At 57.2% G+C, this 21,791-nt stretch overlaps 1 pseudogene; it reads right to left on the bottom strand.

Annotated features, from left to right (window-relative positions):
• Positions 1 to 20,963, bottom strand: part of LOC141972319 (acrosin-like) — a 30,733-nt pseudogene extending 9,770 nt beyond the window's left edge.
• Positions 20,964 to 21,791: the final 828 nt, after the last annotated feature.

Below are 21,791 nucleotides of genomic sequence, written 5' to 3'. Positions count from 1 at the left end.
ACGGTGGCAGGGGGAGGCAGTGCCTGCGATGCCCCTTCCTCGCCACGGCACCCAGCCCTGCCCCTCAGCCCCTCAGGGACGGAGCAGGGCCCTGGGGACAATCCCTCAGGGACGCTTCCCCCAGCCCCACAGAGGTGCTCATTCCCGCCGGCATTTGTTCTCTCCCCTCCAGCGTGCGTGCTGTGTGGCCAGAGTGCAGTGGACCAATATCTCTGCGGGCAGACAGTAGATATGGAATTGTTCTGTGCCCATTTCTTCTGCATGGTGAGTCCCCTGGGGCACCCTCCTGCTGGCTGACATGCTCTCCCACCCATGGTCTCCTCATCACTCATCCGCTCGTGTCTTCTCTTCTGCAGATTTTTGCCAGCAAGTTTTTTTACTTGCAGGATGATGAATCAGGGGAGCTTAGAATGGTCACTGAGGACATTCGCCACATGGTCGACCAGGCAGTGGAGAAGGTGAGGACCTGACCCTATCAGAGAGATTTGTGTCAGAGAGGTTTGGGGGAGCTAAGCCCAGAGGCCAGGAAAGAAATCCCAGCCCCTCCAAGCAGCTCCGGGACAAAAGCCTTGATCCCAGCAGCTCCACAGAGCTCCAGCCCAGGAGCCTGGGGCACCGGGCGGATCTGTGGGCTGTGGCCCAGCAGCGGCCACATCCTGCGCCCTGCCCGGAGGCGTGGGGCTGGCTGGGGAGGCCCTGAGGCTGCCGCTGACGGGGGATGCTCTTCTCTTTCCAGCGATGCTTCGTCTGCGGGGAGAGCGGGGCCGCCATCAGCTGCTGCCAGGAGGGCTGCGACCGCAGCTTCCACCTGCCCTGTGCCATCGAGGGTGAATGCATCACCCAGTACTTTCTTCCGTACAGGTACCACTTCTTCCCAACTTGCCCCCACTGGGGAAGGACCCAGCACTTCTCAACTCACCCGTCCCTTCCCTCTTCCGCCCAGGTCCTTCTGCAGGGAGCACCGCCCAGAGCAGGAGGTGGAGGCAGCTCTGGAGGAGGGCACCGAGTGCCTCATCTGCCTGGAGCCTGTGGAGGACAGAAAGTCCTTCCACACCTTGGTGTGCCCGGCCTGCAAACACGCCTGGTACCACCGGGTCTGCATCCAGGTAGGAGCCGTTCCCTCGCCCCCGGGACACGGCAGGAGCTGGGCAGCACCAGGGCCTGACTCCTGCTCCTTTTGTTTCCGCTGCAGGGCCAGGGTCGGTACAACTCTCTTAGTACCTTTAGCTGCCCTCACTGCAGAGACAGAAATGGCTTTGTCAAGGACATGCTCACCATGGGCATCCGAGTCCCCTTGAGGTTGGTGTCGTGCCGGCTCACAGCACAGGAGGCTGCAAGCCCTGTGCCATGCCCGGGGCTGCCCCTGCAGTCCTGCCCCTCCGCTGTCCCGTCTGCCTGGGCTTCAGCTTCACTGATGAGTTGTAAACTGGGCAGGAGGGAGGAGCAGGGCTGCCCTGCATCGGCCCTATGCCGGAGCAGCAGGGGCTCAGCCATTTCCCTTTCTCCATCAGATTGCCATCACAGGACAACGGGTCTCCAGTCGAAGCCTTAGTCCAGAGGCACAGGCGCTGCGATGCCCGTGAGTGCCTTTGTCCCAGAGGCAGGGATCACGCAGAGGAACAGGGGTAAGTTGGCAAAGCAGCACCCTGGGCTCTGCATGGGATCTGTCTCGCCAAGAGCTCAGAGCAGAAGGATGAGAACAGGAGCTCTGCTGCACAATCCCATGCTGCGGTCACTTTGTCCTCACAGCCATGAACCCTTTTGCTTCCCCAGGCCCTGGGAAATGCTCCTGTGCAGCTCCTGTGATGCCGTGGGCACCCACCGGCGCTGCTCCAGCGTCAGCACCACCTGGACCAGCTGGGTGTGTGAGAGCTGTACTGGTCAGGGCACCGGTAAGAGGCAAAGCACCTTCATGCCCCTGGGCTGGGGCCAGGGCCCAGGCAAGGCCTGGCAGCGGGTGCCCAGTCTGGGCTTGGCAGAGCCTCTCTGCCCCAGCAGGGCTGGGGGCACCGCTCTGGCCTCTCCACTGTGGCCTCTGTGCCCCTGACCTTCCTGCTTCCCCTTACAGACTCCAGTGACAGCTCAGAGTTTGCTGGCTCTGGCAATGGCAGCGGCTCAGGATCGGGGTCATCCCACCGCTCGCCAGCACCAGAGAGCAGCAGTCCCAGCTCCGGTAGCCAGGTGTCATGGGGGTCATCGGACTCCCAAGTGCTTTGGGGCAGCAGCAGCAGCTCCAGCTCACCTGGGCCCGAGCACACACGACACCGCTCCCGGGTGCAACGTCGTGCCCAGACGCCTTACAGCCGGCCCAGAACACGCCGGGAGAGGAGCCACGTGCCAGCACCAAGGGCTGAGGGCAGCCCCCCTGGCCAGGCAGCGCTGGGGACGTCCCAGGGCTCCCCAGTGCCGGAGAGCAGCAGCCCCAGCTCCGACAGCCAGCTGCCAGCGGAGTCCTCCTGCCCCTCTCCAGCGCTCGAGAGTGGCAGCAGCTCCAGCCCCCGTGGGCCCGTGCGGAGGAGGCACCGCTCCCGCATGGAACGTCGGGCCCAAACCCCTTACAGCCGGCCCGGACGCAGACGCGGGACCAGCCGTGATCTGTCCCCAGGTGATGGATCTGATGCCCCTCCACCAGCGCAATAAAGTTGACTGTTGATCTCTGCCCTGGGAGATTCCACGCTCATTTGTCGGCTTCCTCCTCCTCTGCCTTTCTCCAGGGGCAGCGTTAGGGGCTGGGCCCAGAGGGTTTCTTCCCCCGGGGCTGGCAGCCCCTTGCCCAGCCCTCCCTCCTTGCGGGCTGGCCTTGGCCGGCTGCCCAGTGCCATGGCCGTGTGCTTCGGGCCTCGCTGGCCCCGCAGCCGGCTCAGTCTCCCCGGGGAAGGTTCACACCAGGGCCAAAGCTACTTTTCTTTACAAGTTCTGCTCAGTGTCACGGCTGGAATTGTGACATGGAGACTGCTGTACAGAAGGGCATTCCCGTTGCCCAGCTCCGGGTCCTGTTGCCCACCCTGACTGCTGCTGTACCAGACCCATCCAACACACCATCAGCTCAGGCCACACAGAAGCTCCTAGGAAGGAATGTTGTCCCCGGCCTTCAGCAGCCCTTGGCACCTGTTCAGCCCAAGAGCAAACCTGGGCCTCTGCGCTTGCTCAGCCCCTTGTCGTGCTTTGAACTTGCCCGGCAGCCAAACCCCACGCAGCCAATCGCTCACCCTCCCCCTGCCTGGGAAATGGGGGACCAAACTGCAGGGACAAATTGCTCACCACCTGCCCGCTGATACCCAGCCCCTGCCCAGCCAGCGATCCCCAAAAACCGAGACCCCGCAATCGCAGTCCCAGATGCAAGAGAGAACCTCCTGCTTCCCAGCCGCCCCTCCTTGACACCCTGAGCATGACGTTACAGGAGATGGGATATGCCACTGGCGAATTTGGTGCTCTGGCTGCGCCCCCTCCGAGACCTTGATCTCTTACATTAACCCCTGTATGATCAGCATTCTTCTCATAGCAAATCCCGTACGCAATCCAAAACACGGCGTTATTCTGGCTACTAAGAAGATAAATCGTCCTCATCCCAGCTGAAACCAGGACTGGCTCCACCCCTTACGTTATACCATTTCTACACCATTTACGTTATGCTCAGGTTTCCAGTACATGCTAAGGAATTCCCATCCCATTCCCTGCTCTCAAATGTCTCCACAGATCTCATTCCCTTCATCTATGGGCCATCCCTCCAAAATGTGCAGGGAGATCATTTAGTCCATAACTCCGGCTTCCATCTCTCATGACAGTCTTTTAAGGCAGGAGGGACGAGGCAGAGTTGGCTCCGTCGGTGGAGCGGGTGACCTTGGGCTCAGCGGGACAATGGCATGAAGTCTCTGCCACAAGTGGAGCTGGTGCCTCTGGCGCGGTCCCTGCTCACAGTCTGCAGGCCGAAGGTGTCCATCTGCAGGGCGCTGCTGGGCACCAGGTGCTGCAATCAGCCCTGACCCTACCAAAGTTCATCTTTTCTATTCATGTGAGGCCGTTAGTGTAAGATCTATCAAACAGAGCGATGACGCGATGCAATAACAGGCTTAGTTGGCAGTTAACATTCATCAGCTCTTTTCTCCTAAAATCCAATCCCCTCGAGGCACACATCAGACTTCCCTGTCCTTCTGCATTACCCACCAAGTGCACTCGGGTCCTTGGCAAAAGAAATCCCACGCACGCGTTTACCTTTACCTGTTGCAGGAGTAACCCAGACTGTGTGCCCCAGCATATTTTTAATGCGCATTACGGGGGCTTTACCCCATCCACAGTAGGTAGGAGGTTTGACTGAGCAGGCCCAGCCTGCTTGGCTGGCCCTCTGCGATGGACTGACCAGGTGGCTTCTGCGAAATGCACGTCCCAGGGTTTGAAAGTCCCACCCCCCGTTGCTCTCCGTGTCGTCTTTAGCAACCCATTGTACCGCTCCATTTTCCCAGAGGCTGTCAGTGTGCCATAACCGTTTGTTAGAAGCGTTCATGCTATTGGCTGGTCACAATGTCCATCGCTGGGCTCCTTAAAATTTCCTCTCCTCATTTGCTGTTTATAGTCCCCGTGCTGCTGTTGACCACCCGTGGGAGTGGGAATAGTATTTTTTGTTTTTTACTGAACTGCGTGACACTGATTGATGGCACGATGAAGTCCTCGGTCCTGTGGCTCCTTACAATTGTGTTTGAGAATTTGGGGAATTTTGAATATCCTGGGAATGTTGACACTAACGTGGTCATCTTACTGCTGGGAGCCAGCGTGTTCTTTTCACGCCCCGTCCTGGCCCGCAATGGCAGCACCACGTTCCCTTTGGGTGAGAACACGTCTGTGACGGAAGCGGGCGTGAGGACGGAGGCAGCAGCGCTGCGTTCCTGCGCCACCTCTCCCCGTCAGCCCCTGCCCAGGCTTTTGGCAGAGGCCTCCTTCCTCCTGCCCTGGCTGAGCTCCTGCTGTTCTCTGCCGTGGCCTGTGGCGGATTTCCTCGCAGGGACGTCACCGTGCTCGTCACATCGCAGGCTGTCCCAGCTGCCGTGTGGCTGGCAGAGGGAGCGGGGCGGGGCGGAGGGAGCGGAGCGGCTCTCTCGGTGCCGGCGCCGGCGGACCGGCCGCCTTTGCCGGGCGGAAGCTGCGTCCCGGCCCCGCGCCGAGAAGCGCCCCCCGTCCGCCCGCCGCTGCCGCAGCCCCGGCGCCGGGAGGAGGCGGCGGGGAAACCGCCCCCCCCGCGCCCGGCGCCCTCCGCGGGAGCGAAGCGCCGCTCCGTCCTGCCCCCCCCGGCCCCCCCGCGGGCACCCCCGGGAGGAGGGAGCCTCGCCCGGCCCCTGCGCGGGAGCAGCCGCTCGGGGTGAGTACAGCGGGACCCCGGAGCGGCGGGAGCTCTGGGCGGGAAACGGGAAAAAAACCAGAGAAAAGCGGCTTCCCCCCCCCGCGGCCCCGCGGCCTGTCCGGTGACTCGTGGTGCTGAATTCCCGGGGAGCTGAAAGGGGGGGAGCGGCGGTTCGGGGCTGGGAGGCACCGTCCTTCAGCCCGCCCGGGGGAGCAGCGGCCCCGGCGGATGGGGCCGGGTTAATGCCGTTTTGCCTCTCGCTGCAGATCCCGAGCCCTGAGGGATCTCCAGCGGGGCCGTTAGTGACAAAGGGCTTCGGGTGGGTTCCGGAATGGGACTGGGGCTGCTGGGACAGCCCTCAGGTCAGCTGCTCTGCTGTCGGAGGGACTGGGCCGGGGCACTGGGAGCAGCTCCCCGTCCCTCCCCCGGCATGGGGCTGGATATTTGTGGGGGGGAAGAAGCCATTTGGTGGGTGAATCCCATCGCTAATGGCAGACAGAGCCCGGAGACAAACTGCCCGGGCTGCTGCTCCTGCCGGAGCTTATGGCAGCGTTTCCTCCCGTGAACGCCTCAGCCCAGGCAGCTCTGACCCAGGGGGTTTCTGTCACGGAGCGTGGACTGACAGGAACAGCTGGAGAGGACCTCAGAGGGCCTTGTGCATCCGTTTCTGTAGCTGATCGGTGCCAGAGGTTCTCCAGGGCAGGGTTTCTGTCTCCCCGGGATGCAGCAGGGTTCATCACAGCCTGCAGGGAGTTCTGGTGGGATGCTGACCGTTACTAACACCGCTGCCGTGCACCTTGGGGGTGTCACGACTTCTGTGTCAAACCCCGTTTGTGAGGCGTTTTAGGATCTTTCCAAGAGTGATTTTTTGGGGTCAGAGTCTAGGAGAAGGCAGCACACTGAGCAATGGTGCGTGGGTGAAATACCCAGTGACAGATACTCCATCATGGCTGTTGTGAAGTTGTTATTGCTGTTATTTTCCCGTGTGGTTGTGCTCAGAAGTCAGGCACGATATAAAGTCAGGCTTACACTGGGGATCCCACTTAGAGCTTCTTCCCTTCCCAGCTGGTACCAGGATTTGGCTCCTGTAACACTCCTGTCATGACTGGTGTGACTCCTCCTGGTTTATATCTGACTCAGCTCTATTGATTGTCCCTTTTTACCAGTTCACCCCAAATCAATACTATTATAACTACTTTTTTTCCTCATCAATAACCCCCACAGAGAATGACTCTGTTTATTGCACCCTGACTTTCTCAAAAGTGGATCTAGCAGAAAATGTGCAGTAAAAACAAACTCAAAGGAACAAACCTTTCAGCTGTCAATGTATCTCCTTCCTCCCTGATGTATTTAACCCTGCTGATAGCAGATCTCTCATGTTTCAGCTTGTGGCCTTCATCTGATCATCTTTGTTTATCTTGCTTTTCACTACAATTCCATGGGGATGGGTATGTGTGTGTGTGTGTGTGTGTGTGAAGAAATAAGAAAGTAGGAGGAGTGTGGGAATTAATTTTGGAGTTCTAAGGCAGTGTACAGAGTTCACTGTTAAACCTGTAGTATGGAGATAGCAGCTGTAAGAATATATTCTTACACATACTTCACATTCCTGGAGTTAGATTAAAACTGTGTGTGTGGAGGAATTCTAAAAGGAGGGGCAGGTAAACAGTTCAGTAAGCCTCTGGTTTTGAGGTTTGTTCAGTGGCCTGAGAATTTTGCCCTTGTGCCCGGAGGTCTCCTGGGCACGTGTCTGCGTTTCTGTCCCAGGTCAGCGGGGTGAGCTCTGTCCTTCTGCAGTGTCTCTGCAGGGCCCCGTGGGGAGGCTCAGGGCTGCCACACGCAGCTCCGTGGGCTCGGACGGGGCCGTGGGCTGTCGCCTCGTCTGGCCTCAAGCAGGGTCAGGTGTGCTCGTGTTCTTCTTGCAAGATGTTTGTTTCATCCTCAGCAGTCTCCACCTCTCCCGTAAGCACCCTCTGCCAGGGCTCCATCAGCCTTTTCATGGGAAAGTTTTCCCTGAGCTCTAACCTGGAGCGTCCCTGCTGCTGTTGGAATCTGCTGTTTCCCACCTTGCTCACGGCCGACGTTCAGCAGAGCTGCTGCTCCTCAGCTTCCTGGCTGTCTTTGTGCTGTGTCTCTTTGGTGCTCTGCTGCAGAAATGCAGACCCCAGTTCCTCCCAAGACTGGACGGTTCTGTTGGCCCCAAACTTCTCCTAAGTGTCCGTGGCCCTTCCTAGATTGCCGGTGGATCAGCCCGTGAGCTGGCTCCCGTGGAGCCGAGTGCCCAGCAGCCTCCTCAGTGCTGGGCAGAGCTGAGGGGTGGCTGCTCGTGCCTTGGAGGCTCTGCTCCGGCTCAGAGAGCCCGGGGACCTTTGCTGTCATTTTATGAGACAGGGTGTGCATCCAGCTTCTGGTTCCCTGCGGCTCCCAGGCCTGTTCCTGCAGGGCTGCTCCCTGGCCAGCTGTTCCCATCCCGGGTCACTGCTTGTTCTGGCCTTGCAGTCGCTGTGCCGGGTGTCCCTGGTCACGTTTCCTGCAGGCGACATCCCTTCACATCGGTGTGTGCTTTGGAGATGGGAAGTGCTGTCCATCGTGCGTGACGCTGATGAAGTCTGGCATGTGGTGAAGCCTTCAAACATTGTACTGGTACAACGAGTCCTGATACAACTGATCCAGCGATAGAGAAACCGTGCAGAATAGTGGTGGGGCTTTTTTCTAGACCAAAGCTGAATTTTTACTGCTCTGTGATTTTAGATTGGTGTTAGATTGGTGTCTTGGCTGTGCCTTGGTTACAGTTTCTAACCAGTGCCTTTGGGTGTAGTGGCTACCAAACCCACCTCCTGCAGGTTTCTGAGGGCGGGGGACTTGTTTCCTTGGGGTGAGACACGTTTGTGTGTGTGCTGATAGTGCAGGCCCACCCTAGTGCTGAGTTTTGTCGACCTCCAGTTGGTTTTGGCAAGAGCAGCCAGGCAAAGATTGCCCCTACGTGCCTTTGTGCTGGGTCTGGCTGAACTGGAATCGGTTTTCCCCTGTAACAGCCCTCACGGTGCTGTGGTTTATGCTGGGAGCTGCAGGGTGTTGGCAGCACCCTGGTGTGGTGGCTGCTGCTGAGCAGTGCTCACACAGCACCAAGGCTCTTTCTGACATTTCCCCCAGTGGGACGGGGTGGGCAAGATCTTGGGAGGGGACACAGCCAGGACAGCTGACCCGAACCGACCCAAGGGATATTCCATACCATGTGACGTCTGCTCAGTATAAAGCTGGGAGAAAGGAGGAAGGGGATGGGGTCACCCTTGGTCCTCCGAGGCAACCACTCCGCGTATTGGAGCCCCGCTTCCTGAGAAGGCCCCACAGCGCCTGTCCATGGGAAGGAGAGAATAAATCTGTTTGCTTTTGCTTCCGCGTGCAGATCTTTGCTTTGCTTATATTAAAACTGCTTTTGTTTTACCCACAGGGGTTGGTTTATCTTCTTTCCCCTCTTTGCCCTGTTGAGAAAACAAGGGGAAAAGGGGCGGGGGGGAAGTGATAGAGCGACGTGGTGGATACCTGGCGTTTATCCAAAGTCAAGCCATCACACTTGCATACGCTTTTGAGATCATAAAGAAGAATTTCTGAAAAATCAAGATGTTTTCTGATACCCTCTCACTCAGTCTGTCCTTAATGTATTTTCCTCCCTCCCTCTCAGTGCGTCTGCTTTGCTTGTCAAGCAGAATAGAGCCTTCAGCCTCGAGCTCTCTGTATATTTGATGAAATCATCAGTGATTTGGCAGGATTGTTTTTAACCTCCAGCTTATTGGAGAAACTCAGTATCTTGGCAGGAAGAGATTTGGCATTTTGGTATTTTAAGAGCAGTTAGAATGTCCTTTACCACTTCTGTCATTGCCAGGTGTTGAGTTGGCAGCTGACAGCCCCAGAGGTCTCGCTTGTGTCTCAGCATCTCCCACGTCACAGCAGCTGCTCCTGTGTGGCTCGGCTGCGTGCATTGCCGAAGGGCCTGCACACATTCCTCTCTATCCCATTGTTTCCTGCGGGAAAACGGAATAGGGAACAGTGGCACTTTGGGGATTCCATCCTGGGCAGGCAGTGGGATGTGCCTGAAACTGTAGTTTGCCCGTATGGGGAGTTACTGCAGAACCAGGGCGTAGGGTTGGGGAGCCAGAATGTTCCAGCAGCCATGGAGAGACAAGTATGCAAAGGTTCCAGCTGCCAGCCTGCACACCCTGGGTGTGCACGTACTCGAATGCAGGGCTGCAGTGCCCCGGGCTGCAGAGGTTGTTGTGTAGACAAGCCCTGGGATAGTGGACTAAATCTCCGTTGTTGCGGATTTCTGGAAAGTAAATGGCAGAGGGATTTTGCCTTTGTGTGACTTGTTTATTCCCTCACTACAGCCAGGGTCTCTCTGACTGTGTCTTAGGGTGTCCCTTTCTAGCCTTGGCCTTTTGTCTGAGGTTGGTCTGCTCAATTTTTGTGATCCTTCAGGATAAAGTATTCCTTAAGGGTAAAACTAGATGTCTTCATCTGAGTTCAAGCTTATAACACAGTTCATGATTATTCTGGGTCAGGGATTGTCTCTTTTATGGTCCTACGGTGCTTGTGGCAGAGTCTGGGACTTGTTCAGGGCAGCCAGAACATTGGTGGCACCCTCTGCTGCTGCCCCATCCGTGATCCCCAGTGGGACATCCCGTACCATAAACCTGGCATCAGTTTTAACCACGCAGTCCTGGCACAAGTTGTTGTTGAGGCAGGAGATGAAAGCAAATGTGTCTTACGTGGCTCTGATTTTTCTGACCTGGGAAATCTGTTCCCAGCGTGGTCTGTCAGCAAGTACTGGGAAGGGAGTGAAGTGCAGACCACTGATGTGCTGTAGTGAGCTGGCGGGAAAGCCGTTGTATGAAAACACACCCCTCCTTGCTAAGAAGAAATGGGAATTCTTTAAGAATTGTCTGTTAGTGCTGTGTGCTGGGGGTGCTAGTTGGGGACTACATCTCCCCTGTGTCAGCATGGACAGACGTCTGGCTCTGGGCTGTCACAGCAGAGCCCCAGCGGGACGAGGCTGTGCCTGTCCAAACGCACAGCTACCTGAACCGTAGCCACCAGCTTCCAGCAGTCGAACCGCACCGTCAGACACCGCGGACCTTGGATGTGACAAAGGGAATTGCTAGAGCACAGGGCAGAGGGCACGGGAATTGTGTCCTTGGTGGCTTCTTGGGGAAGACTGACGTTTTGTCAAGACTTGGCTTGCCCACTTGCCACTGAGCTTGGGGATGCAGATCTCAGAGCTGGCTCCATTTCCATGGAGCTCTGCTGCCGAGCTGCCCTTCAAAACCTTGTGGAGAATGGACCCGCAGGGGGGACACCAAGTGCCTTCTACTTTGACCGTAATGACATGGGGGAAAGAACAGGGCAGCTGTAAGACTAAAGGAGATGTTATGTCTGGTGTCTCCCAGATCTTTTTTTCCCTGGGTGTTAGGCCTGCTGTGGAAGGCAGGAGGAGGGAGCGGGAGCCTGGGTCTCCTCAGCTGTGTGGGTGCCCCTTTCCTGAATCCCGGGTCAGCAATGGGATGCTTGTTAGAAATCAGGGATCACGAAGGGAGACCTGGGCCAAGCTCTTTGCTGGCAGAATTGTGCTGGACTCTGTGCCCTCGCACCAAGAGATAATTTGCTTCCCAGTGCTGGAGGGCTGAACAAATGCTCCCCATGGATGGGAAACAAGTTGCTCCGTCTCCCCACTGCCCTTTGCATTTTCTGTAAGGAAAGAGGGACAACCCTACTGAAGATGGGATCCCTGGCACAAAAGCTGAGTGGTGTGGAGTTATTTTCCAAACTCACATTACCTCTATGAAACCAGAGCAGATGAGGAAGGTCGGGGTGGCTGAGGTTTGGATTTAGCTGCCGCTGTGGCTCTGACAAGCCCATGAGCCCATCCGGCCATAGCTGAGCGTGAGCAGCACCGCCCGCTCGAACACCTGCCGGAGTCCTTGTGTCGGACCCGAGGGAGCTCCTCTTCCCCAGGTTCACCAGCTGGAGAAGAGATGGTGTCCATCCTCACCCTGCCGCGGCCTGTGGCAGTCATCTTCGGGAAAGGAGTGCTCTTGGTCTGGCTCTGGGCAGCGGAATGGGATATTTACCCTGTGACACAGAGGTACCTCATGGGCAGATCGAATGACTAAGTGATTTTTTTGGTGAATATTCATTCTCATTCTGATTTCATGCTGTCTGAACTCTTTTGTCGAATCCTGACAGTTCTCCGCAGCTGTCCATCACCCATTCATGTTCTGACGGCTCTTGTCACAGACAACCTGGCAAAAAGATCTTGGTTAATTTCTCTTTCCTTTTTTTTCAGCTTTGAGAAGTCCCATGAACTTTTTGCAGCTGTCTTGACCCTGTCCTCCCTGGGCAGCAGTGTGGCAGTGAGAGCTGCCCCCCCGGGAGGGAGATGTGCTCTTCTGTCCCGGGGCTGGTGGGCAGCTCTCTGGTGACCAAACCCTGGAGAAAACAAGGGCGTTGACTGTAGGACCTCTTGTACTTGAAGGAACAATCCTTTAGCCCAGGGTCTTTTGGTACGGGGATACCAGTCCTCCAAATCCAGCAGTTTATATCACCTTATTCTTTGGTCTCTTTGTGTTCTGCTTCTGGCCCTTAACCTGCAGCAGCAGTTTGGGGCTGCACAGAGGTTCAGGGCAGGGTCCCCTCTTCCTCCAGGACAGGATCTGCTGATTCAGCTCAGTATTTTAAGCAAGATGGAGCCCAATGTATCCTCCTTGTATCAAGAGCTGGTAGCCGGGCTGGATGAGCAGTTCATTCACCGTTCCTTACACACTGAAGGAAGAGAGATTTGCACCTTTAAAATTGCTTTCTTAACCAGGGTTTAGCACCCTTGGGTTCTCAAGGGTTAAAATACCTCTGGCACCTTGGATCAGTGTATGGGGATTTAAAAGTGCTCTAGATGAAGCAGGCAAATGAGTCAAACTGCGTTTAGTGAATTCCCTGGCTGTCAGTAACGCAGCCAACCCTGTGCTGAGGACATCTGCGGCTCATCTGTTGTTCGTAGTGGAGGTTTCGGGCCCTTTTTCAGAGATGTCCCCGCTCTGTAAGTGACGGCTTTACTGACCAGAGGGCAGGAGGCACTTTGGGAGTGGCCCCTTCTGATGGAGGCTGGAGAGCTCTGCTCTTCTGTCCTGGCCGTTAGGCCGTGGCTTTCCCAGTGCTCCCATCTCTCAGCTCAGCTCTGCTTTCTGTCATTAGGACACAGCTTTGATTTGCCAGGGCTGAGGGAATTGGGACGTCCCCTACTGCCCATCTGCACGAGACACACCCCTCTAGCAAGGGACAGGACAACCTCACACATACAGAAAGTGAAACCACCCGCTAATTACTCCATGGGAATGCAGCAGGCAGAGCTTTTTGTCCAGACTGCGCCCGCGCTGCTGTTAGCGTCAGGAGCCCAGAGCTTCCAGCACGGCATCTTCCTCCCCGTTCCCCTCCCTGCCCTGGGCAGATCTCTGTTTCAGGTCTGTCCCTGCTGTTTCATGAGCTGTGCCCTCTAGGCGTGGTTGTCAAGTGTTAGGACAGACTTTGGGTGTTGTGTTGCGTTGTGTTACACAGCAGTGGTTGTGTCATTCAGATGTGGACAAGTCCAAAGTGCAGATGTGCGGTGACAAGTGCCCGTTATCTGGCCCCGACTCCAGGAGAACTGAACCCCTTCAGCCTTCTCACTCTGGGTGGCGATGAGGGATGGAAAGCAGCTGCAGACTGTCAAGGGATCAGCGACAGGAGGATCCTTTGCTCTGCTCCTCAACTAAACTGCTCTGCTGGCAAGCAGCAGCTCTGGTTTTCCCTGATTTTTGCAGTGACTGCTTGTGGTGTCTGATCTGCGGCGCTGTTCTAAGCATCTCCCTGCGAGCTAGAAACTTGTGAGTGGCTGAGCTGAGATTTCCAGGTTCCTGATCAGAGGAAAGGCTGTTCCCAGCAAATTGGAGTTGGGTTCCTGATTGCATCTCCATAGAAAAGATTATTCATCCAGTGGGAAAAAAAACCACAGGCCAAAGCAGAACTGCTCTTTTACTGAGTGTTTGACACATCTTAGCTGAGCAAATCTTGTCGCTCAGTACGAGTTACAGCTCTGCTTTTCTGAGCCCATGAGCCGGGCTCACTTACAGCTGCCCTGACTCTCAGCAATGCTACCTGCTCTCTGACTTTTCCTGCCCCGTGGAAAAGCCTTGGGGGCTTCGGGAACCCTTTTCCTCCTTTCCATCGTCCCATTTATCACATGCTCTACTCTCAGGGTGTTTGGGACTCTGGCCTCTCTTCAGTATTTTCTGGCTGAAGCTCCTTGGTTTGTACAAGCCCCTGTCTGTCTGGATGTCCATCTCGGACTTGCTCTGTCTGTCCTCAGCTGACAGAGCAGGTCGTGGAACAGGCATCGGTGCTTCCCAGGTAACCCCCTGCTCCCCCTGCAGGGAGCTGCGGGTGGCGTTGGGGGACCAGACCTTCCCATTCCTATAGCGTAGGGACCCTGATGGAGCCTGGGACGTGCCCTTTCTGTGTTACTGCTCCAACCATCACCTTGAGTTTTTCCAGGAAAGGGAAGCACAAAGAGATGTAGCACCAAAAAAATGAAACTCTTCCTCCCGACTTTGTGACGAGAGGCAGTTCAGCCAGAATCACTGACATGCTGACCTCTCCTCTTCTGGCTGGCACAAGTGTGGCAGCCTGTGTCTCCAAGGGCTTCTTACTGAAAAGGCCCCGGGGCAGACGTTAGCACTTTAGAGTACCTTATCTGCCTGGAGCAGACCGAGTCTGCACCCATTTGCTGCAGTCACCCCTATGTAAAGGCACGTGGTACCTGTTCACCTTGCAGGAGCAGCAGGGCTGAAGGAAGTGCCCTTTCAAAGATCACTGTAGCTGTGGGGCTTTGGGCTGTGCTGGCCATGCTCACTGCCCGTGGGCAGTGTTGCCGCAGGCTTGTAACTTCCTCGCCCAGCGGAGCTGGTGCCTTCAGGCTGCCCCAGCACCTCCTGGCACAGCCGTGTGCTGCAGGGAGCTGCACCCGCTGGCCGGGCAGTGGCGAGGAGACCAGCTTGTCCCTTCAGTGCTGCACAAGGCATAAGGAAAGCAAGCTGCCCTTTCCCCAGCACTGCTTCTGAACACGCTGTGGTGCTTTGCCGCTGCTGTGACTGTGCCTGGGGCTCCTGTGGGCTGAGGCTGAGATGCATGTCACGGCCTGGGTTTGTCCCTTCCCTGTGTCCCACTTGGAGCTGCTGTTTTTTCTAATCTTCCTCTCCTTCGCTTCCGGTCACAGAACCAGATGTTGGTGTGTGCCAGTGCCCTGCAGGAGAGGTACTGGACCTGCTGGGCCTTGGGATGGCCGATTGGCTGTGGAGACACAAGCCAAGGAGACCTGTCCCACTGCAAATGGAGCTGCCAAGTGATGCCAGAACCTGCAAATGCCAACCAAGCTGTGTTGGACCAGGTGAAGCACATCAGGGTTTTTCTCTCGTCTCCCGTAGAATTTGGGGGGAAGGACCACTTGTGGCATTTAGCGCAGCCAGAGCTCAACCTGGCTAGAGCGTTTAAAGATAATAAAAAATGTTTCTATAAATTCATTAACAGGAAAAGGAGGATTAGGGAAAATCTCCCTCCTTTACTGGATGCTGAGGGAAACATGGTAAGTGAGGATGAGGAAAAGGCTGACGTGCTCAGGGCCTAATTTGCCTCAGTCTTTAGCAGTGGAACTGGCTATTCCCCGGACACCCAGCCTCAGGAGCTGGGAGATGGGGAGGGAAGCAGGCTGAGCTCAGCACAGTGGAACAGGAGGTGGTCAGAGACCTGCTGCACCCCTTGGATGCACACAAGTCTGTGGGAGCGGATGGGTTACACCCAAGGGTGCCGAGGGAGTTGGCAGATGTGCTCGCAAAGCCGCTGTCCATGATTTACCTGAGGTCATGGCTAACTGGGGAGGTCCCACTGGACTGGAGGGTGGCAAATGTGACACCCATCTACAAGAGAGGCAGAAAGGAGGGTCCAGGAAACTATAGACCTGTCAGTGTGCCCTCGGTGCCAGGGAAGGTCATGGAGCAGGTCATCTTGGGTGCCATTACAAGTCGTATAATGGACAGCTAGGGGATCAGGCCCAGTCAGCATGGGGTTATGAAAGGCAGGTCCTGCCTGGCAAACCTGATCTCCTTCTACGACAAGATGACCTGACTGAGGAGGATGGAGGAAGCAAGCAGTCGATTCAATGTGAATGATAGAGCAAGGTTCCACTTTATTGAAAGAAATCACACCTTATATAAGCACTCTACAATAATCAGGCATACTACTCACAAATCTATTGGATACATCTAAAGGGTTACATTATAATATCCCAGCCCCTTGTGGTATTTCAGGTATGTCTCAACATCCTTCTTCCTCTGACTTGCTTACTTTCCCAAGGCTGTTTACCATCACACTCAAGGCCATTGTGTACCTCAGTTTCTCTCTTGTTAACATAACAGTCCGTTGTTAGCATAAGTGAGCCCTGAATCTCTTTCCTTGTTAGCAAAACTGTGCCCTGGGTTTTTTCCTTTGTTAACCTCAGATGGCTATAATCAGCTCGTGCACAGACCCATGGCCTTGGTCTGCAAGCCATTCTCCAACAACCTGACTTTTGGATGAGGTAAAAGCTGTGGATATTGTCTACCTGGATTTTCAAAAAGCATTTGACACAGTTCCCCACAGAATTCTCATAGAAAAACTGGCTGCCCATGGCCTGGAGGAGGAACGGTCTGCTGGGTCAAGCACGGGCTGGATAGACGGTCCCAGAGAGAGGAGGTCAGTGGAGCTAAATCCAGCTGGCGGCCGGTCACAAGTGGTGACCTCAGGGCTTGGAATTGGGACAAATTCTGATGAACAACTTTACTGATGATCTTGATAAGGACACAGAGTGTGGATCATCAGTGAGTTTGCAGGTGACACCAAGTGCAGCGGGAGTGTCGATCTGCATGAGGACAGGGAGGCTCTGCCGAGAGACTTGGATAGATTGGATCGGTGGCCAGTGTCAACGGGATGAGCTTCAACAAGGCCAAGTGCCAGGTCCTGCCCTTGGGCCACAACCACGCCCTGCATGGCTACAGGATGGGGAGGAGTGGCTGGAGCTGTCTGGGAGAGAAGGATCTGGGGGTTCTCATTGATAATCAGCTGAACATGAGCCGGCAGTGTGCCCAGGTGGCCAAGGAAGCCAAGGGCATCCTGGCTTGTATTAGAAATAATGTGACCAGCAGAAGGAGGGAGGTCTGCACTGGTGAGACCACACCTGCAGTGTTGGGTCCAGGTTTGGGCACCTCAATACGAGAGAGATCTTGAGGTGCTGGAGCGAGGGCAGAGGAGGGCAACGAGGCTGGGGAAGGGCCTGGAGAATAAATCCTGTGAGGAGCCATTGAAGGAGCCGGGAGTGTTGAGTGTGAGGAGGAGTAAGCTGAGGGGAGAACTCATCACTCTCTACCTCTCCCTGAAAGGACATTGTAGAGAGGTTGGTGCTGGTCTCTTCTCACAGGGAATTAGTGACAGAACAAGAGGGAATGGCTTAAACTGCAACAGGGGAGGTTCAGAGTGGACGTGAGGTAAACATTTTCACAGAAACAGTGGTTAGACAATGGAAGAAGCTGCCCAGGGAGGTGGTGGAGTCGCCATCCTGGATGTGTTTAAGGGTCGTTTAGATGAGATGTTGGGGGATATGGTGTAGGGGAGAACTTTGTAGAGTCGGGCTGATGGTTGAACGTGATGATCCCAAGGGTATTTTTCCAACCGAATGACAGGCCAGTTATTGCATCACATCATCTCTCTGGACGACAGATCTTACACTAACGGCCTCACATGAATAGAAAAGATGAGCTTTGGTAGGGTCAGGGCTGATTGCAGCACCTGGTGCCCAGCAGCGCCCTGCAGATGGACACCTTCGGCCTGCAGACTGTGAGCAGGGACCGCGCCAGAGGCACCAGCTCCACTTGTGGCAGAGACTTCATGCCATTGTCCCGCTGAGCCCAAGGTCACCCGCTCCACCGACGCAGCCAACTCCGCTTCATCCCTCCTGCCTTAAAAGACTGTCATGAGAGATGGAAGCCGGAGTTATGGACTAAATGATCTCCCTGCACATTTTGGAGGGATGGCCCATAGATGAAGGGAATGAGATCTGTGGAGACATTTGAGAGCAGGGAATGGGATGGGGATTCCTTAGCATGTACTGGAAACCTGAGCATAACGTAAATGGTGTAGAAATGGTATAACGTAAGGGGTGGAGCCAGTCCTGGTTTCAGCTGGGATGAGGACGATTTATCTTCTTAGTAGCCAGAATAACGCCGTGTTTTGGATTGCGTACGGGATTTGCTATGAGAAGAATGCTGATCATACAGGGGTTAATGTAAGAGATCAAGGTCTCGGAGGGGGCGCAGCCAGAGCACCAAATTCGCCAGTGGCATATCCCATCTCCTGTAACGTCATGCTCAGGGTGTCAAGGAGGGGCGGCTGGGAAGCAGGAGGTTCTCTCTTGCATCTGGGACTGCGATTGCAGGGTCTCGGTTTTTGGGGATCGCTGGCTGGGCAGGGGCTGGGTATCAGCGGGCAGGTGGTGAGCAATTTGTCCCTGCAGTTTGGTCCCCCATTTCCCAGGCAGGGGGAGGGTGAGCGATTGGCTGCGTGGGGTTTGGCTGCCGGGCAAGTTCAAAGCACGACAAGGGGCTGAGCAAGCGCAGAGGCCCAGGTTTGCTCTTGGGCTGAACAGGTGCCAAGGGCTGCTGAAGGCCGGGGACAACATTCCTTCCTAGGAGCTTCTGTGTGGCCTGAGCTGATGGTGTGTTGGATGGGTCTGGTACAGCAGCAGTCAGGGTGGGCAACAGGACCCGGAGCTGGGCAACGGGAATGCCCTTCTGTACAGCAGTCTCCATGTCACAATTCCAGCCGTGACACTGAGCAGAACTTGTAAAGAAAAGTAGCTTTGCCCCTGGTGTGAACCTTCCCCGGGGAGACTGAGCCGGCTGCGGGGCCAGCGAGGCCCGAGGCACACGGCCATGGCACTGGGCAGCCGGCCAAGGCCAGCCCGCAAGGAGGGAGGGCTGGGCAAGGGGCTGCCAGGCCCCGGGGGAAGAAACCCTCTGGGCCCAGCCCCTAACGCTGCCCCTGGAGAAAGGCAGAGGAGGAGGAAGCCGACAAATGAGCGTGGAATCTCCCAGGGCAGAGATCAACAGTCGACTTTATTGCGCTGGTGGAGGGGCATCAGATCCATCACCTGGGGACAGATCACGGCTGGTCCCGCGTCTGCGTCCGGGCCGGCTGTAAGGGGTTTGGGCCCGACGTTCCATGCGGGAGCGGTGCCTCCTCCGCACGGGCCCACGGGGGCTGGAGCTGCTGCCACTCTCGAGCGCTGGAGAGGGGCAGGAGGACTCCGCTGGCAGCTGGCTGGCGGTGCTGGGGCTGCTGCTCTCCGGCACTGGGGAGCCCTGGGACGTCCCCAGCGCTGCCTGGCCGGGGGGGCTGCCCTCAGCCCTTGGTGCTGGCGCGTGGCTCCTCTCCCGGCGTGTTCTGGGCCGGCTGTAAGGCGTCTGGGCACGACGTTGCACCCGGGAGCGGTGTCGTGTGTGCTCGGGCCCAGGTGAGCTGGAGCTGCTGCTGCTGCCCCGAAGCACTTGGGAGTCCGATGACCCCCATGACACCTGGCTACCAGAGCTGGGGCTGCTGCTCTCTGGTGCTGGCAAGTGGTGAGATGACCCCGATCCTGAGCCGCTGCCATTGCCAGAGCCAGCGAGCTCTGAGCTGTCACTGGAGTCTGTAAGGGGAAGCAGGAATGTCAGGGGCACAGAGGCCACAGTGGAGAGGCCAGAGTGGTGCCCCCAGCTCTCCTGGGGCAGAGAGGCTCTGCCAAGCCCAACCTGGGCACCCGCTGCCAGGCCTTGCCTGGGCCCTGGCCCCAGCCCAGGGGCATGAAGGTGCTTTGCCTCTTACCGGTGCCCTGACCAGTACAGCTCTCACACACCCAGCTGGTCCTGGTGGTGCTGACGCTGGAGCAGCGCCGGTGGGTGCCCACGGCAGCGCAGGAGCTGCACAGGAGCATTTCCCAGGGCCTGGGGAAGCAAAAGGGTTCATGGCTGTGAGGACAAAGTGACTGCAGCAGCGGGATAGTGCAGCACAGTTCCTGTTCTCATCCTTCTGCTCTGAGCTCTTGGTGAGACAGATCCCGTGCAGAGCCCAGGGTGCTGCTTTGCCAACTTACCCCTGTTCCTCGGCGTGCTCCCTGCCTGTGGGACAAAGGCACTCACGGGCATCGCAGCGCCTGTGCCTCTGGACTAATGCTTCAACTGGAGGCCCGTTGTCCTGTGATGGCAATCTGATGGAGAAAGGGAAATGGCTGAGCCCCTGCTGCTCCGGCATAGGGCCGATGCAGGGCAGCCCTGCTCCTCCCTCCTGCCTGGTTTTCAGCTCCTCCGTGAAGCTGAAGCCCAGGCAGACGGGACAGCGGAGGGGCAGGACTGCAGGGGCAGCCCCGGACATGGCACAGGGCTTGCAGCCTCCTGTGCTGTGAGCCGGCAGGACACCAACCTCACGGGCACTCGGATGCCCATGGTGAGCATGTCATCGAGAAAGCCAATTCCGTCTCTGCAGTGAGGGCATCTGAAGGTACTAAGAGAGTTGTACCGACCCTGGCCCTGCAGCAGAAACAAAAGGAGCAGGAGTCAGGCCCTGGTGCTGCCCAGCTCCTGCCGTGTCCCGGGCGCGAGGGAACGGCTCCTACCTGGATGCAGACCCGGTGGAACCAGGCATGTTTGCAGGCCGGGCACACCAAGGTGTGGAAGGACTTTCTGTCCTCCACAGGCTCCAGGCAGATGAGGCACTCGGTGCCCTCCTCCAGAGCTGCCTCCACCTCCTGCTCTGGGCGGTGCTCCCTGCAGAAGGACCTGGGGGGGGAGAGGGAAGGGATGGGTGAGTTGAGAAGTGCTGGGTCCTTCCTCGGTGGGGGCAAGTTGGGAAGAAGTGGTACCTGTACGGAAGAAAGTACTGGGTGATGCATTCACCCTCGATGGCACAGGGCAGGTGGTAGCTGCGGTCGCAGCCCTCCTGGCAGCAGCTGATGGCGGCCCCGCTCTCCCCGCAGACGAAGCATCGCTGGAACGAGAAGAGCATCCCCCATCAGCGGCAGCCTCAGGGCCTCCCCAGCCAGCCCCACGCCTCCGGGCAGGGCGCAGGATGTGGCCGCTGCTGGGCCACAGCCCACAGATCCGCCCGGCGCACGAGGCTCCTGGGCTGGAGCTCTGTGGAGCTGCTGGGAGCAAGGCTTTTGTCCCAGAGCTGCTTGGAGGGGCTGGGATTTCTTTCCTGGGCTCTGGAATAAGCTCCCCCAATCCTCTTTGACACAAATCCCCTTCATATGGTCAGGTCCTCACCTCCTGCACTGCCCGCTCCACTAAGTGGCGAATGTCCTCAGTGACCACTCTAAGCTCCCCTGATTCATCATCCTGACGGTAAAAAAACTTGCTGGCAAAAATCTGCAGAAGAGAAGGCACGAGAGGATGAGTGATGAGGAGACCATGGGTGGGAGAGCATGTCAGCCAGCAGGAGGGTTCCCCAGGGGACTCACCATGCAGAAGAAATGGGCACAGAACAATTGCATATCTACTTTCGGCCCGTAGAGAAATTGGTCCACTGCACTCTGGCCACACAGCACGCACGCTGGAGGGGAGAGAACAAATGCCGGCAGGAATGAGCACCTCTGTGGGGCTGGGGGAAGCGTCCCTGAGGGATTGTCCCCCGGGCCCTGCTCCATCCCTGAGGGTCTGAGGGGCAGGGCTGGGGGCCGTGGCGAGGAAGGGGCATCGCAGGCACTGCCTCCCCTGCCACCACGCTCGGCCCCACGCTGACCGCCCCGACAGCCCCTCTGCTGTGCTGCGGGAGGGAAACTTTGCTCTCACCCTGCTCCATCGAGTCGGGGGCCTCGTCCTCTCGCCTCTCAGACATGGCGCACGTCCTCAGCGAGTGTTGGGAGTGTCCCTGTTTCAGCAGCACCGGGGTGTCTCTCCCAGATGCTCCTTGGCTGACTCTGAGGAAGAAGAGGGGCGCGGGTCAGCTCTCAGCACAGCCCCGGCGTCCTGAGGTGTGGGACCTCCCTCCTTCCTCGGCAGCCCCCGACCAGCCCCATCCCTCCCCTGCCCTCTCCTCACCTCCCAGGTCGCACTGACGCACGGCTGGAGCCCAGCGACCCTTGTTATAGGCTTGTTGCCATGGGTTACAGCGGCCATTGTGACATCAGCACCCCTATGTGTGGGCAGGGACAGCTTTGGTGGTGTCACCATGGCCGTTGTGACATCACACCCCCATATCTGGGCAGGGACACCCTTGGCGGGTCACCGTGTCACCGGTGACATCAGCACCCCCACATACGGGCGCTGACCCGCCCAGCCCGAGAGGACTCCTGACAGCAGGGCTGGGCTGCAGACGTGGC

Source organism: Athene noctua, chromosome 32, assembly GCF_965140245.1.
Source record: "Athene noctua chromosome 32, bAthNoc1.hap1.1, whole genome shotgun sequence".
Lineage (NCBI taxonomy): Eukaryota > Metazoa > Chordata > Aves > Strigiformes > Strigidae > Athene > Athene noctua.
Note: the sequence above shows the minus strand (reverse complement) of the source record. Positions and strands in the feature narration are given on the sequence as shown.